Here is a 17,530-nt window from a genome sequence, read left to right on the forward strand (position 1 = left end):
AGATACCTGTTTTCCCTTTTAGAGAGATATTTTTGATGATAAGGCCCCTTTCAGAGCATTTTACTGTGGAATTAGTCTTTATAACTAGTGCCCTAAAGAAGTCTGCATTATCTCCACTCATCTTAAGAAAATATATTCATGGTGGTTTTCAACTTGCAAATGATGTTAAAAGTAGCTAGCCAATTGTGACTCAAGTGACACTGAATTTAGCACCTTCATCAAAATCTACCAAGTTCCTAATATCCCTGAGTAAATGAGGATGGTCAGCTCATTCACCGAGTTGACCATTAGTAAATAAGCTTCAGTTTATAATACGTTCTGCAGAAGGTCATACCTCACAAATACCAACTTGGTACCATTTTGTATAGAGTTCTGAAAGTGGATAGCACAAAGCCTTAAACACAGGAGATCCAATAACTGTTAGAGTGTGTTTGTTGGTTGGTTGGTTTGCTGGTTTGTGTCAGTTGATCTCAGGCTATTTAGAGGAATTCAGAATAAGGAACTACCCTAACTCTTGCATATGAAACAACGAAATTGAGCCTTTTTAGCAGTAGACATTTCTATAAAGGAAAAACAGGCAAAATTGTTGAGTGCATGCACAAAGAAGAATGTGACACCACTCATCCTTGCCCTCCCAACTCCACACCAAATTTCCCATCCAAGGTCCCAAGACAGCAGGATTTCACAGTCCAGGAGCCCTCTGCAAATGAGTCCTTTCCACAGCTTCTGTCGGGGAACTGTTGAAGGGGTTGAGTTCATTTTAAGCAGAATGAACTCAGAATTACCAAGCAAGAAAGAGGTGCTGGTGCACCGGGCAACTGTGGTTCAGATTTCACAGGTTCCCTCCTCTTGCTCTTCGCTATCAAAAGCAAGGTCTACCCCCACTGGTTCATCTTCCCAAGGTTACTATGTCAAAAGTATGGACACAATTTCTCTACTTTTTAACTTCTAAGAGCCACTAATTAGAAGAAGAGTTAGGATAAACAATTTATTTTACTAAACACTAGAAAGTTTGAAAAGTTTTGAAATAGTAGAAAAAGAAAATGCCCTTACAGTTAAATCCTGTGGAGCAATACAAAACCACCTCTATTGGCATACACTCTTAATAGCTATCATATCCTCTGTCCCCAAAAAACATCGCAACAATGACCTTTAAGAAAATTCCCCATTCACTTGTCTTTTTTCTAACTTTTTCCCATGACATCCTTTCAAAACCTAGTGATAAATTAAGGCAGTTTTTCCCCAAATTGGATACAAGTATGCCTATGCAGCTGTTTTTTTTTTTTTTTTTCAGATAGGTCATTCCTTAATCATTAAAGCATCAAAGTATGGGACTTCTTCCTGTAATCAAATGTTTTTTGTGAAAACATTTAAAATTAGAACAACCATGAGTACATTGTTAAACAGAATGGAAAAATTTGCATTAATTGTTAAGATAAAATATTAGACTCCAAAAATATTTTTTTTATCTTCTGCAGCAGCTGGTATCTGACTACAACACCCTTCCCCAACCCCCACCCCCACCATTCTTTGCTCTCTTTTCTCTGCCATTGAGAACACTTTAAGATGACTTCAGTAGAAAAGTCTGAGAAGCACTGTTTCTGGTAATATCTTAGGGTGAAGGAGGGATTGTAATTTTGCCTTGTAACTTAAGACATTTTGAAGACATCTAGAAATCTGAAGACTGAAGAGTTTCCTAAGTGTTCTGTCTCTCAGCCCTTTATTCGTCCTAATTTGGGGGATAACACATGAGCTTGCTCTTTTAATTTCAGCACATTGATCTCCAGGAGGATATTTTAAGTTAATTTTTAGCTACTTAACATGAGCATATGTACAATTTGGACATGTTACACACACACACACCCACACACACAGAGAGAAATTTCTTGAAACAATAGGCCCAAGAGAGTAAACGTGGAAATTCAAGAGCTAGGTCCTTACAAAGTACCCTAAGGATGGAGGTGACCTACAGTGAAAACATGAAGCCTAACCCTTGGGCCCCACAAGTTTTCAGAAAACCGTTTTTCTAGTTTTGGTCTCCAGAGCCTGGAATGGTCGAGGAGTTAAAAGTTGTCCCTGAACCTGACTGAGAGAGAGTAGGCTCTGTCCCAAGAAGTAGCCTCCATATTGTTCAGAAAATTTGGTCAATCTCAAAGTCTACCATTCCCTTTATCAGCCATTCTTTCTTACCCTAGTCCCCCTGGTGGCTCAGAGGTTAAAGCGTCTGCCTCCACCAGGTTCGATCCCTGGGTTGGGAAGATTCCCTGGAGAAGGAAATGGTAACCCACTCCAGTATTCTTGCCTGGAGAATCCCATGGAGGGAGAAGCCTGGTAGGTTACAGTCCACGGGGTCACAAAGAGTCAGACACGACTGAGCAACTTCACTTTCACTTTCACTTTTCTCTTACCCTAGTACCTGGGCGAGCAGTTTATTCTGGATCCATAGAGACTGGGACAAGGAAAGCCAAGTGGGAATGCTCTTCTGTCTCTATGAATCTGAGGAGGTAGATTGCTTGTGTGGGGTTGGGGAGAGGGGGACTTTAATCCATTTTAGATTCTTGATACAGGTGGTAAAGTCAACAGCAGTGGTCTCAGTGGGCAAAGGCAGGCTAAAGCAGTAGATTTCTGGGGGGTCTAGGGCCTGGAGTCTATAAAGGATTCGCAAGAGAATATCTGGCCATCTCCTGCTGTCATTGCAATTCTACTTGAGCTTTGTGCCCAAAAAATGCTCCATGAAAAGAACATACCACATTGTGCTTCAGTTCAATGTGATCTGAGAGGAATAACACCAAGGCATAAAGAGGATCTCATGCGCTTTTTGGCTTTTTTTTTTTTTTTTTCTTTCTTTCTTTTTTTTTTTTGCTATTGATACTTTTGGATATTCACTGCCTCTTTGATTTTCAACCCTCATTTATTAAATCAACATTGCCTTAAGTCCCAACTGGGCCTTGTCTCCATGGTCTGTGAGTTGGGAGTTAGGTTAACTGATGGCCTTGTAAGTCCATTATCCTCTCAAAGGGAAAGAGTCAGTTTTATGAATCCACGACTTTCCCCATTCTTGGATTTCATAAGCTCCAAAACCCTCAGACAGCTTGCTTCCCCACCTATTGACTCTCCCTCAGATTCCACTGCTGGAACATCATATCTTCAAGTTTAATGGAGTGCTCCTTATACAAACATAAAACCTCAGTGAGGAGTAACACTGAAAAATGCTTTAGCCGTTTCAATTGTCTTTCCTTTCTAAGAGCTGAAGAGTGGGCTTTGATCAATTGAAGAAGAGAGAAATGAGATATTCAGTCCCACTGAGGAGGAAGGAGAAGAGGGCAGTCACAGTGGGGCATAGTCAGCAACAGAAATCTCTCTCTTATGACCTGGTCAGAATGAAAATATGAATATCAAAGAGGAATGCTCTGCCCAAATCTCTAATATACTAGGTAACATATTACCCCTAGGAAAACAGACGTGGCCTGCCTAGGATATATTCTCATCAATACCATTATAAGCTTTGTTCTATTTGTTTTATATCATTGTACATAATGTTTTAGATCCATTAAAACATAGAATAAACTTATAACAACCAGTACTTATTGAGCTAGTTTCTCTTGGTAAGTTACTTCCTAGGAATAGGCACATACACCCTGGGACATCTCATGAATCCTTGAGGGCCCCATTAAATGGATTACTAACTCAGTATATTAAGCAGTACCCAGGTGGCTTTACAAATACCTAACAATTCATAACAGGTAGCCTGTGTCCTGAGAGAATCTGTCTTGTTGATCATTTTTCTTGTGTCACATGTATCAAAACTGACACTGCATCATTTTAGATGCCTGTATCAAGAGTTTAACTTAATACAGTTAAACTCTCCTAATCTAACTAAAACGCAAAACACAAACACACACGTGTGTGCACACACACAAGTCCACACTGCAGGAACGTTTTTTCTTCTTCCTTCAAATATAATCTCCAGATACAAACTGAAAATCTGCATTTAAAGCTGTTCATTCATCTGAAAAATGTAAAGATCCAAACCAGTCTCATTTCCATATCCTCAAAGTCTCTTACTCAGGCATGTTTTTTTAAACCTAATGATTTAAGCCTCTCACCTCAGTATACTGGATGCCACATTTTCATGGAAGCACCCACACAGCCTGTGCTGGTCTCCTTTTCTTCACAATGCACACAGAATCCCCGTCCTCACTTCCCCACAGTATTCTTTGCTCAGCTATTCAAGTAGCTGGCGTATTCACAGTAACAGAGCAGTACAGCAGAGAAAAGTCCTTCCCAGAGAACCCTTGCTTCTTTGTAAGTCTCACGCCTAAAGCACGTGCCCTTCAAACTGCCCAGTCCTACAAAATTCCCTGCTCTTTGTTTTCTCTGGAACCTACTCCTTCTAACTTTCCTGTAATGCATTTTTCTCATTTTCTTGCTCTTTTTCACCCTCAGGTGAATTTGTTTTTAATTGAACCCCCCTTTTTCCCTCTTTCCCCTCTCTCCCTCTTGAAAACAAGATCCATTTTCTTTTGCTGTGGACTATAATTACTAAATAACGTACAAATATACGGCAGTGTATATTCTAAAGGAACAGCTGCAAAATTGCTAATATTAGGTCTAATTTAGCTACAATAAATTAGCAAATGTGTGGAAGCACAATGATGACAGCATAATTGTAACAAAAGTCGATGTGTTGAAGTATATGGATGACAATACATACTAATTTTAGACAGAGAAAAAAAGAACCCTACACCAAATGAAATGCATGCGATGAACAGACAGGACTAATAGCTCAGACACATATACTTAATGCAGCCAGTCACTGTAAAAACAAAAAGATAGATGAAGCTGTTCAAAAATCTAGCGCTAACAAGCTATGTAGTCTGAAACCATTAACTGTCAGGGGTAATAACACTCAAAGTGTTGAAGTGCAGTAAAACAGCAGCGCTTTCCTGGGATGGTGGTGGCTGCACCAGCGCACACCTGTGAAGAGGGCGCTAAATCTATCCCCGCATTCATTATAACAGAGGGAGGAAAAACAACACTAATAATGTAAAGTATAAACGGAAAGAGCAGACAGCAGAGAGTGACATTTGCATGGTCCCAGTCAGCTTGTTAGCTGAAGTGGGTTTTAATTAGCTATTTTCCAGCAAGCAAACGAGCAAATTAGTGGCAGCCATAAACAAGAAGAGACAATCAGGCCCAAAGAAAAGGAAAAAAATGATCAGGGTGCCTTTGCAGGAGGTGAGGAGGGAAGGGCAAGAAATTACAAAGCTTTAACTGAAAACTTTTCTCAATCAGAGAATTAAAGAAGGTTTTCTCTCGAATTCACCTTAGGGATTAGCCCATCCTCCTTTCTTTTCCTGGTGAGGACACTGAGGTTCACAGAGGCTAGCTAACTTGTACAAGATTACACCTCTGAATACGGCTCTAAAAAATAAAACAAGAACAATGAAAAACCCAGAAAGGGGCATCTTCCAAGTCAGGGTTTTCCCAGAACCTGATTTTGAAATACTGTGAGTTGATCAACCTCTTAGGAGCACAGAGAAGTGTGAAACCATGTGGAAAATTTGCATGGTAATCAAGGGATGCAACTGGTTATAACTGTAGGTTCAACAGAATGATGGTAGTTTCATATAGTCAAAAGCACCTTTTGAAAAAGTATTGTTCTGAACCAATACTCATCCCATAGTCAGTGAGGGCTTACTATGTTCTGAGCACAGTACTAGGAGCTGAGGGTAACTTTTACTGTCTGGTAGGATGTGCAGACAGACTTTACAAATGGTGGGATGCAGACTCTGATGTAGCACATCAGAGATGCTGCTAAGCTTAAAGTGGGGAGCCATGAGGAACATTTGAGAGAAAGGGCCATCAAACCTGGACCCGAAGATGAACAGCAGAACACCAGCCTCCTCACAAATCCACAATAAGCAAGCACTGACGATTTGAAGGTAGTCACCTCTGTAAAAAGACATTTAAAAGAACCATTTGTTCCACTGGACTAGACAGGAAAAGGACTCCAAATGCATAAACAAAGAAATGTTAGTTTTTGTCGTACAATTTCTTCTGATTCACAATTGGAAATATGCTGTGAAAAAAGCATAAAATGATTAGGAAATGAGGTGAAATTTGAGGTGAACAATAATAGAAGTCAGTGGGCTTATTCCCTTATGTCATAAATTCACTTGCTGTATTAAGATTTAAAAGTACTGAAGCATGATATAACCCAAGGGAAACGCAAAAGAAAAATATAACAGCCAGGACAAAAGACTGAAGCAAATATTACCACAACGTTTGACACTACTGCAGATAATAAACTCAGGGACAGTTTACATGAAGGAGAGTACGAAATTGAAGGCTGTATTCATCAGGAGGCATCAAACACATAATCGTTAAAATGTGCATTTACAGATTCACTATGATATGGGAGATATTTCAAAGAGCAGAAAATTGGTCCTCGATCTTGACTTCACTATCCAAAGAATGACTTCAAATTTTATATACACAAAGGGATGGATAAACACAGAAAAATGGAAAGAGTATGTGTCCTCTCTCAACTGCACAGTTAAATAAGATATATACGCATATCATTTCAGTTCAGTTGTACAGTCATGTCTGACTCTTTGCAACCCTGGTGTGCAAAGACTCTGGTGTGTGGACTGCGACACACCAGGCCTCCCTATCCATCACCAACTCCTGGAGCTTACTCAAACTCATGTCCATTGAGTCAGTGACACCATCCAACCATCTCATCCTCTGTCACCCCCTTCTCCTCCTGCCCTCAATCTTTCCAAGCATCAGGGTCTTTTCCAATGACTCAGTTCTTCACATTAGGCGGCCAAAATACTGGAGTTTCAACTTCAGCATCAGTCCTTCCAATGAATATTCCAGACTGATTTCCTTTAGGATGGCCTGGTCGGATCTCCTTGCAGCCCAAGAGATTCTCAAGAGTCTTCTCCAACAACACAGTTCAAAAGTATCAGTTCTTTGGTGCTCAGCTTTCTTTATGGTCCAACTCTCTCTTCCATACATGACTACTGGAAAAACCATAGCCTTGACTAGACAGACCTTTGTTGGCAAAGTAATGTCTCTGCTTTTCAATATGCTGTCTAGGCATATACTATATATTAATATATAATTAAATACTATGTGTATTTAATTAATATGGAATCAAAGTATATATTAATTTTTCATTCATCCAACATTTATTAAGCTCCTACTATATGCAAACATTGAATTAGACACTGGTTACACAGATATGAATAACTCTAAAGGTCATTCATGCATATCTATTTCTTTTCTTACCAGATATTGAAACAGCTAAAGACAATGATCATGTTCTCTGATTCTTTTCTTGATGTTTAACAATCATATTTACTTCATCTTTTTTCATATGCTATTTCCAACTACATTCAACCTTTCTACTCTAGTAGTTAGATTGTTTCTATCCTTTCAAAAGCATGATATTCAAAATAGTATTATCTGTGTAGTACAGATTTAAACCTAATTATCATCTCTTTTGATCTAGATATTACTTCATTAACCTAACCTAAAATCACATCTGTATTTTCAGCAGTCACACACAATGTTAACCATCTTTAAGTTTACTATTAACCAATAGCTCTAAAATAGTATCATATGATGATAATATCACACATTTGGAAGACAATTGCAGGATTTTAATCCATCAATGAAAAACTTTGTTAGATTTTATCTGTATTTCAGCCTACTAAAAATTGTGTTGATTCCAGTTCTATTATCTAATATACTCACTACATCTCACCCTACACCAATACTATGTCATCTCTAAATCTGTTTAGGAAATTTCTACATTTTTACCCAATTATTTATGGAATTAGGAAAGATAAGGCAAAATACCTTTACAGGGTCTCCATAGAAACATCCCTTCTGACATAAAGCAATTAACAATAATTATTGTTAACTGGTTTGTGAAATGATTCACTTATCTTAGACCCTAAACCATAATTTTCCATGTCTTAGGTTCTGCTTTCCCAAGAACCAGACCTAAGACTTGGAATTAAGGAAAGGTGGTTTATTTGGGAAGTTTCCTCAGAAAGCGCTGGTGGAGGAGAGTGGCAAGGGAAGCAAGGAAGTAGATACAGGACTCTCCGTGGAGGGATGAGAGAACTGGGGTACAGAGCCATGAACGTTCCTCTCTCACTGACTGAGTGCCGTTGACAGAGGAGTTAACTCCCTGGCCTGTACGTGGGCCAAACACACTGCTGGGGACCGATAAGTCCTCAGGCAGAAAGTGGCAGGTGCTTGCAGTAATGAGCTATCAGGATGCTGAGTGCTGAGGGGATATGATTGGGGCGCCAACATCTGCTACACTGCAGCTCATCCAGTAAGACTACATAAGACTTCTTTTCAAGTCTCCCTCAAATTGAGATACATAGTACCAATCCCATCACCCACACTCATTCATTCCTTTAAGTGGTTTGAACATTCTTTGTTGCCTAATGTTGCAGACACAATGTTATTGTCTGATGCTCTCTAACTTGAGTAACCTTGTCCAAAAATGATATTCATCTTAAAACTTATAAGTCAATTTGAACCCTAGCTTTTACCTTAGGAATTTCCTACCTATTTTTTATTTTTTCCTACCAATCTTTTAATGGTGTCTTTATAATACTCTGGAGAACTAACACAGGCTAATCAATCACAAACCTATAGAATACTTTTTAATTCATTTCCTTCTCATTTTTTATGTCATGCATCCCCATTATTAAATATTTCTTTTGATTTTTCAAGTTTCTGAGGCCCCTAAAGCATCTCTGTTTTCAGGAATGTTTTCAGGCCAAACAAATGAAGAAACTAGAATTTCTGCGGGAATAAACATAACAAGATAGCATATTTAAAAGCAGATATATTATTACTTTGCCAACAAAGGTCTGTCTAGTCAAGGCTATGGTTTTTCCAGTAGTCATGTATGCATGTGAGAGTTGGACTGTGAAGAAAGCTGAGCACCGAAGAATTGATGCTTTTGAACTGTGGTGTTAGAGAAGACTCTTGAGAGTCCCTTGGACTGCAAGAAGATCCAACCAGTCCATCCTAAAGAAGATCAGTCCTGGGTGTTCATTGGAAGGACTGATGTTGAAGCTGAAACTCTAGTACTTTGGCCACCTCATGCGAAGAGCTGACTCATTTGAAAAGACCCTAATGCTAGGAAGGATTGGGGGCAGGAGGAGAAGGGGATGACAGAGGATGAGATGGCTGGATGGCATCACTGACTTGATGGACATAGGTTTGGGTAGACTCTGGGAGTTGGTGATGGACAGGGAGGCCTGGTGTGCTGCGATTCATGGGGTTGCAGAGTTGGACATGACTGAGTGGCTGAACTGAACTGAAACATAACAAATATACTTATAAATGCACAGCTGAGACTTTCCTTGTGGTCTGGTGGCTAAGACTCAGCACTCCCAATGCAGGCAGCTTAGGTTCAATCCCTGGTTGGGGAACTAGATCCCAAAGGCTGCAACTAAGAGTTCACGTGCCACAAATAAAAACATCCTGCATTCTGCAACAAATGACCCTGTGTGCCACAACTCAGATCTGGTGCAGCCAAATATATAAATAAGCATTTTTTTAAATGCACAACTGAATTTATAGGAAATTTCAGTGGTTAGGAGACTTGAATTTTAATAGTGTGTGGTGATAAATTTGGGCTCACACAAAATGGTGACTTGAAAATACCTCCTGTTTCCAACCTAAAAAAAAAAAAAAAAAAAACTAAATCTTCACAAGGTTATATCCTTAATTCAAAAGTTTAGCTGGAGAAAACTCCTGTTAACAAAAAATAGATAAAAAGACACTGTTCTGTCTAATCATGAAATCCAAGTAAGATAAAATAGTTTCCCCCCATAATTTGAGCCATGCAGATTTGGGGCTAAAATATATATACACTATGATCCTCAAAAACTTAAGGCAGTGAAACTACCTTACATGATATTATAATGGTAGATAAAGGCCATTATATATTTGTCAAAACCCATAGACTGTACAATAACAAGAGTGAACTCCATTGTAAGCTATGTGCTTTGGGTGATGTATAGACACAGGCTTACTCATTGTAATAAAGGTACTGCTCTTGTTGGGATTTTGATAGTGAAGGGGGCTGTGCCTATGTGGGGGCAGTATATATATGAAATCTCTTTTATGTTCTGCTCAGTTTTGCTGTGAACCTAAAACTGCTCTAGTTAACAAAATCTAGTTTACAAAATAAGGAATAAAGCCATAATCACTAAATACATTAATTTAAAGGAAAAAAATATAAATACCTACACCAAAAAATTAGGCTTCCCCAGTGGTTCAGCAGTAAAGAACCTGCCTGCAATGCAGAGATGCTGGTTCAGTCCCTGGGTTGGAAAGATCCCCTGGAAGAGGAAATGGCAACCCACTCAGTATTCCTGTCTGGAAAATCCCATGGACAGAGGAGCCTAGAGGGCTACAGTCCATGGGGTCACAAAGAGTCGGACATAGCTTAGTGATGCCAACAACAACAAATACCAACAAATTAAAGTCTGGATAATTATTACATTGCTTCAATCAAAAGGAAAGATAAAATCCCAATTTCATATAAACTATTCCAAGGAATAAGAAAATTTAAAAATAAATCCATCTCAATTCATTACAAAGCTAATCATACTGTAATACTGAAAACAGAATCAAAGGAAAAATAAGTGACTGGCTAATTTCATTTTTGAATACAGATGACAAATCCAATGTATTAAAAACAGCCACCAGAATATCATGACCCAATTGGATTTATACCAACAATGCAAGAATTCATTAGAATTTGAATATCTATCAATTTAAAATGAAAAAATAACATTTAAATACATATAAGAAAGGCAAGTCTAATATCCCAAGACCAGTTTATGGTTAGAAAGAAAGTCTCAGCAAACTGAAAACAGAAGAAACATTGATAATCTCATACCTGTCCAGAAAAATACAGTGGACAATACACTTAAAGGTTAAAATTTAGAAATGCAAATGAGAAACGAATGCTATACTCAGTTGAAAATGTTTTCTAAAATTATAAGAATTGCAAAGAAGCAACAAAAATATCAGTATGGCTTAGTTTAAAAGCTCAAGAGCATTTTAACATGTTGAAATTAAAGAGCTCAGCAATGTCATGGGGTTAATGTAAAAAAAAAAAAAAAAATCACATTTCTATACACCAGTAAAGAACAGAACATGTAATCCGTGGTCATCAGCAGCCATTCAGTAATCCTAGTGGGATAATCTTTGAGAGCCCTAGGATACAATGTTTCTGATCCATGGACTTATACACATTTTATACCTGCACTGACACATACTTTTATATTCTCTTTACCTATTTAATACTACCTTTCTCTTTCACATGTGTCTTTGATGGTTTTTTTCAGTTAGTTCTTTTAAGAATTGCCTTCTTCTATGCATCCCTTCGGAGAGGCAATGGCACCCCACTCCAGTACTCTTGCCTGGAAAATCCCATGAATAGAGGAGCCTGCTAGGCTGCAGTCCATGGGGTCGCTAAGAGTTGGATACGACTGAGCGACTTCACTTTCACTTTTCACTTTCATGCATTGGAGAAGGAAATGACAACCCACTCCTGTGTTCTTTCCTGGAAAATCCCAGGGACGGTGAAGCCTGGTGGGCTGCCGTCTATGGGATCGTACAGAGTCGGACACGACTGAAGCGACTTAGCAGCAGCATGGATCCTTAATATTATACCATAAACTCCAAGCACAAAAAGTAGCATTTCCTTGTTTTTCTCCTCGCCAGTCAAATTTTCCTCTTGCCTTCAGCTATTTTTCAAGTTTCATGTGGTATTTAAGTTTCTCTGAAAAACTATTAAAAATTCCAACATATGGAGGCTGAACAACACGCTGCTGAATAACCAACAAATCACAGAAGAAATCAAAAAAGAAATCAAAATTTGCATAGAAACTAATGAAAATGAAAACACAACAACCCAAAACCTATGGGACACTTTAAAAGCAGTCCTAAGGGGAAAATTCATAGCAATACAGGCATACCTCAAGAAACAAGAAAAAAGTCAAATAAATAACCTAACCCTACACCTAAAGCAACTAGAAAAGGAAGAAATGTAGAACCCCAGGGTTAGTAGAAGGAAAGAAATCTTAAAAATTAGGGCAGAAATAAATGCAAAAGAAACAAAAGAGACCATAGCAAAAATCAACAAAGCCAAAAGCTGGTTCTTTGAAAGGATAAATAAAATTGACAAACCATTAGCCAGATTCATCAAGAAACAAAGGGAGAAAAATCAAATCAATAAAATTAGAAATGAAAATGGAGAGATCACAACAGACAACACAGAAATACAAAGGATCATAAGAGACTACTATCAACAATTATATGCCAATAAAATGGACAACGTGGAAGAAATGGACAAATTCTTAGAAAAGTACAACTTTCCAAAACTTGATCAGGAAGAAATAGAAAATCTTAACAGACTCATCACAAGCACGGAAATTGAAACTGTAATCAAGAATTTTCCAGCAAACAAAAGCCCAGGTCCAGACGGCTTCACAGCTGAATTCTACCAAAAATTTAGAGAAGAGCTAACACCTATCCTGCTCAACCTCTTCCAGAAAATTGCAGAGGAAGGTAAACTTCCAAACTCATTCTATGAGGCCACCATCACCCTAATACCAAAACCTGACAAAGATGCCACAAAAAAAGAAAACTACAGGCCAATATCACTGATGAACATAGATGCAAAAATCCTTAACAAAATTCTAGCAATCAGAATCCAACAACACATTAAAAAGATCATACACCATGACCAAGTGGGCTTTATCCCAGGGATGCAAGGATTCTTCAATATCCGCAAATCAATCAATGTAATACACCACATTAACAAATTGAAAAATAAAAACCATATGATTATCTCAATAGATGCAGAGAAAGCCTTTGACAAAATTCAACATCCATTTATGATAAAAACTCTCCAGAAAGCAGGAATAGAAGGAACATACCTCAACATAATAAAAGCTATATATGACAAACCCACAGCAAACATTATCCTCGATGGTGAAAAATTGAAAGCATTTCCTCTAAAGTCAGGAAAAAGACAAGGGTGCCCACTTTCATCTTTACTATTCAACATAGTTTTGGAAGTTTTGGCCACAGCAATCAGAGCAGAAAAAGAAATAAAAGGAATCCAAATTAGAAAAGAAGAAGTAAAACTCTCACTATTTGCAGATGACATGATCCTCTACATAGAAAACCCTAAAGACTCCACCAGAAAATTACTAGAACTAATCAATGATTATAGTAAAGTTGCAGGATATAAAATCAACACACAGAAATCCCTTGCATTCCTATACATATATATATATATGTATATATAACAATGAGAAAACAGAAAGAGAAATTAAGGAAACAATTCCATTCACCATTGCAATGGAAAGAATAAAATACTTAGGAATATATCTACCTAAAGAAACTAAAGACCTATATATAGAAAACTATAAAACACTGGTGAAAGAAATCAAAGAGGACACTAATAGATGGAGAAATATACCATGTTCATGGATTGGAAGAATCAATATAGTGAAAATGAGTATACTACCCAAAGCAATTTATAGATTCAATGCAATCCCCATCAAACTACCAATGGTATTCTTCACAGAGCTAGAACAAATAATTTCACAATTTGTATGGAAATACAAAAAACCTCGAACAGCCAAAGCTATCTTGAGAAAGAAGAAGGGAACTGGAGGAATCAACCTACCTGACTTCAGGCTCTATTACAGAGCCACAGTTACCAAGACAGTATGTTACTGGCACAAAGACAGAAATATAGATCAATGGAATAAAATAGAAAGCCCAGAGATAAATCCACGCACATATGGACACCTTATTTTTGACAAAGGAGGCAAGAATATACAATGGATTAAAGACAATCTCTTTAACAAGTGGTGCTGGGAAAACTGGTCAACCACTTGTAAAACAATGAAACTAGAACACTTTCTAACACCATACACAAAAATAAACTCAAAATAGATTAAAGATCTCAACGTAAGACCAGAAACTATAAAACTTCTAGAGGAGAACATAGGCAAAACACTCTCTGACATACATCACAGCAGGATCCTCTATGACCCACCTCCCAGAATATTGGAAATAAAAGCAAAAATAAACAAATGGGACCTAATTAAACTTAAAAGCTTCTGCACAACAAAGGAAACTATTAGCAAGGTGAAAAGGCAGCCTTCAGAATGGGAGAAAATAATAGCAAATGAAGCAACTGACAAACAACTAATCTCAAAAATACAAGCACCTCCTACAGCTCAACTCCAGAAAAATAAATGACCCAATCAAAAAATGGGCCAAAGAACTAAATAGACATTTCTCCAAAGAAGACATACAGATGGCTAACAAACACATGAAAAGATGCTCAACATCACTCATTATCAGAGAAATTCAAATCAAAACCACTATGAGGTACCATTTCACGCCAGTCAGAATGGCTGTGATCCAAAAGTCTATAAGCAATAAATGCTGGAGAGGGTGTGGAGAAAAGGGAACCCTCTTACACTGTTGGTGGGAATGCAAACTAGTACAGCCACTATGGAGAACAGTGTGGAGAATCCTTAAAAAACTGGAAATAGAACTGCCTTATGATCCAGCAATCCCACTGCCGGGCATACACACTGAGGAAACCAGAATTGAAAGAGACACGTGTACCCCAATGTTCATCGCAGCACTGTTTATAATAGCCAGGACATGGAAGCAACCTAGATGCCCATCAGCAAATGAATGGATAAGAAAGCTGTGGTACATATACACAATGGAGTATTACTCAGCCATTAAAAAGAATTCATTTGAATCAGTTCTAATGAGGTGGATGAAACTGGAGCCTATTATACAGAGTGAAGTAAGCCAGAAAGAAAAACACCAATACAGTATACTAACACATATATATATGGAATTTAGAAAGATGGTAACAATAACCCTGTGTACGAGACAGCAAAAGAGACACTGATGTATAGATCAGTCTTATGGACTCTGTGGGAGAGGGAGAGGGAGAGGGTGGGGAGATTTGGGAGAATGGCATTGAAACATGTATAATATCATGTATGAAATGAGTCGCCAGTCCAGGTTCGATGCATGATACTGGATGCTTGGGACTGGTGCACTGGGACAACCCAGAGGGAGGGTACGGGGAGGGAGGAGGGAGGAGGGTTCAGGATGGGGAGCACGGGTATACCTGTGGCGGATTCATTTTGATGTTTGGCAAAACTAATACAATTTGTAAAGTTTAAAAATAAAATAAAATTTAAAAAAAAAAAGGTTATATTTAAAGCCAAAAAAAAAAGTTTCTCTGAAACTTCACAGTGTGGTTCAATTCTCTTATATTTGTTCTGGGCCTATTTCTTTCTATTATTTATTTCTATCATTTTGAAATTTGAACTAGCTAGAGAGTTCTTTATTATTTACTTCAGTTTCTTTAGGTACTAATCACTATTCTTCTATATTAGAAATATTTGCATAGCTGGTATTGTGTTATCTGAAGACTGCAAGATGTGTGAGGATTCTTTTAGTCTCATGCTATGAATCTGCCCTTGTTTTGCAAGTTAATCTTTCTGCCTGTATCATTTAGGATGGTCAAGCTTAGGCTGTGTTGACAATTTCAAAATCACAATGTTTTATGGCAAGTTAAATCTCTCGCTCCTATTACATGTCACTTGTGGTTCCGCTATGGCTCAGCTTCATGTCATCATTATTCCATATCCCAGGATGATGGACCTGCCTCTATTTATAACATTGCCTGTCTCAGGAGAAAAGAGACATGTTACTCTTACAGTTTCTGTTCAAAAGTGACACATGACATACTTTTACCACTTTTCTTTAGCCAAGATATTCATATACACAGCCACTGCTAATTTGAACAGAACAGAGCTGCATAACGCCCTGGCAGAAAAGATCACTAGTCAAAAAATCTGCCACAGTCCATCCTCCCAATCACCGAATACTGAGTGCAGCACCACTAGACTGACAGGTCCTTTTTTTTTTTTTTCCTTTTAGTACTTTAAGGATATTGTTCTATTATCACTTGACTTTTGTAGCATCCAGTGATGTCAGCTGTCTTTCTTTGTCCCCTTTTGGCCTTTTCTCTGGCTATTTTTACAATTTTACAATTTTTTTCTTCTTTCATTTTTAGTTTTCAGCAATTTGATTCTGATATGCTTTGGTGTGTTTTTCACAGTTTCTTGTACGTTGAGCACAATGAATTTTTTCAATCTGTACATTTCTAGTTTCTACCACATTTGGAAAATTTTAGGTCATTATTTTTTTTAATATATATCTGTCCCTCCTCTTCCTTTATTTAACCTCCAATATAAATTGCCTGGGAGTTTCCCAAAGACTACTGGTGCTCTATTCTTTTTTCCCCAACCCCAATCTCTATTTCATTTTGGAAAAATTTTGTTGCTAATTTCAAGGTCATTGATTTATTTCTGCCAAGTCTAATCTGATATTAGTCCAAATTGGTGTATTTTTCGTTCTATGTATTTTATTTTTAATTTCTAGAAGTTTCATTTGAGTCTGTTTATATCTTCTAAGATCATGGCATCCGTTCATGGCATTCATTCATGAAGTAAAGTCCCATCACTTCATGGCAAATAGATAGGGAAACAATGGAAACTTTATTTTCTTGGTCTCCAAAATCATTGCAGATGGTGACTTCAAGCCATGAAATTAAAAGACACTTGCTCCTTGGTAGAAAAGCTATGACCAACCTAGACAGCATATTCAAAAGCAGAGACATTACTTTGCCAACAAACGTCTGACTAGTCAAAGCTATGGTTTTTCCAGTAGTCATGTATGGATGTGAGAGTTGGACTATAAAGAAAGCTGAGCACAGAAGAATTGATGCTTTTGAACTGTGGTGTTGGAGAAATCTCTTGAGAGTCCCTTGGACTGCAAGGAGATCAAACCCGTCAATCCTAAAGGAAATCAGTTTGGATATTCATTGGAAGGATTGATGCTGAGGCTGAAACTCCAATACTTTAGCCACCTGGTGTGAAGAACTGAATCATTGGAAAAGACCCTGATGCTAGGGAAAATAGAAGGCAGGAGGAGGAGAAAAAGGGGACGATAAAGGATGAGATGATTGGATGGCATCACCGACTCAATGAACATGAGTTTGAGCAAACTCTAGGAGTCGGTGATGGACAGGGAAGTCTGGCATGCTGCAGTCCATGGGGTTGCAGAATTGGACACAACTGAGCAACTGAATTGAACTGAACTGATATCTTCTAAATCTCTCAACCTCAACCTGTGAATATGTAGTATATTTATAATAGTTATTTTTAACATCTTTGTCTGCTAATTTGATCACCCCTGTTATTCCTGAGTCTGAAAGACTGATTTTTTTTTTAGTTATCAGTCATAATTTCCTAATTCTTTGTATGCCTTCCAATTGTCTTTTGTATGCAGGCCGCTGTGAATTTTATGTTGTTGTGTGGAGGATTTTGTTGTATTCCTCTATATAGTGTTGACC

This window comes from Bos grunniens, chromosome 23 (genome assembly GCF_055505025.1).
Source record: "Bos grunniens cultivar Pamir isolate PY7600 chromosome 23, Bosgru_T2T1.0, whole genome shotgun sequence".
Classification (NCBI taxonomy): domain Eukaryota; kingdom Metazoa; phylum Chordata; class Mammalia; order Artiodactyla; family Bovidae; genus Bos; species Bos grunniens.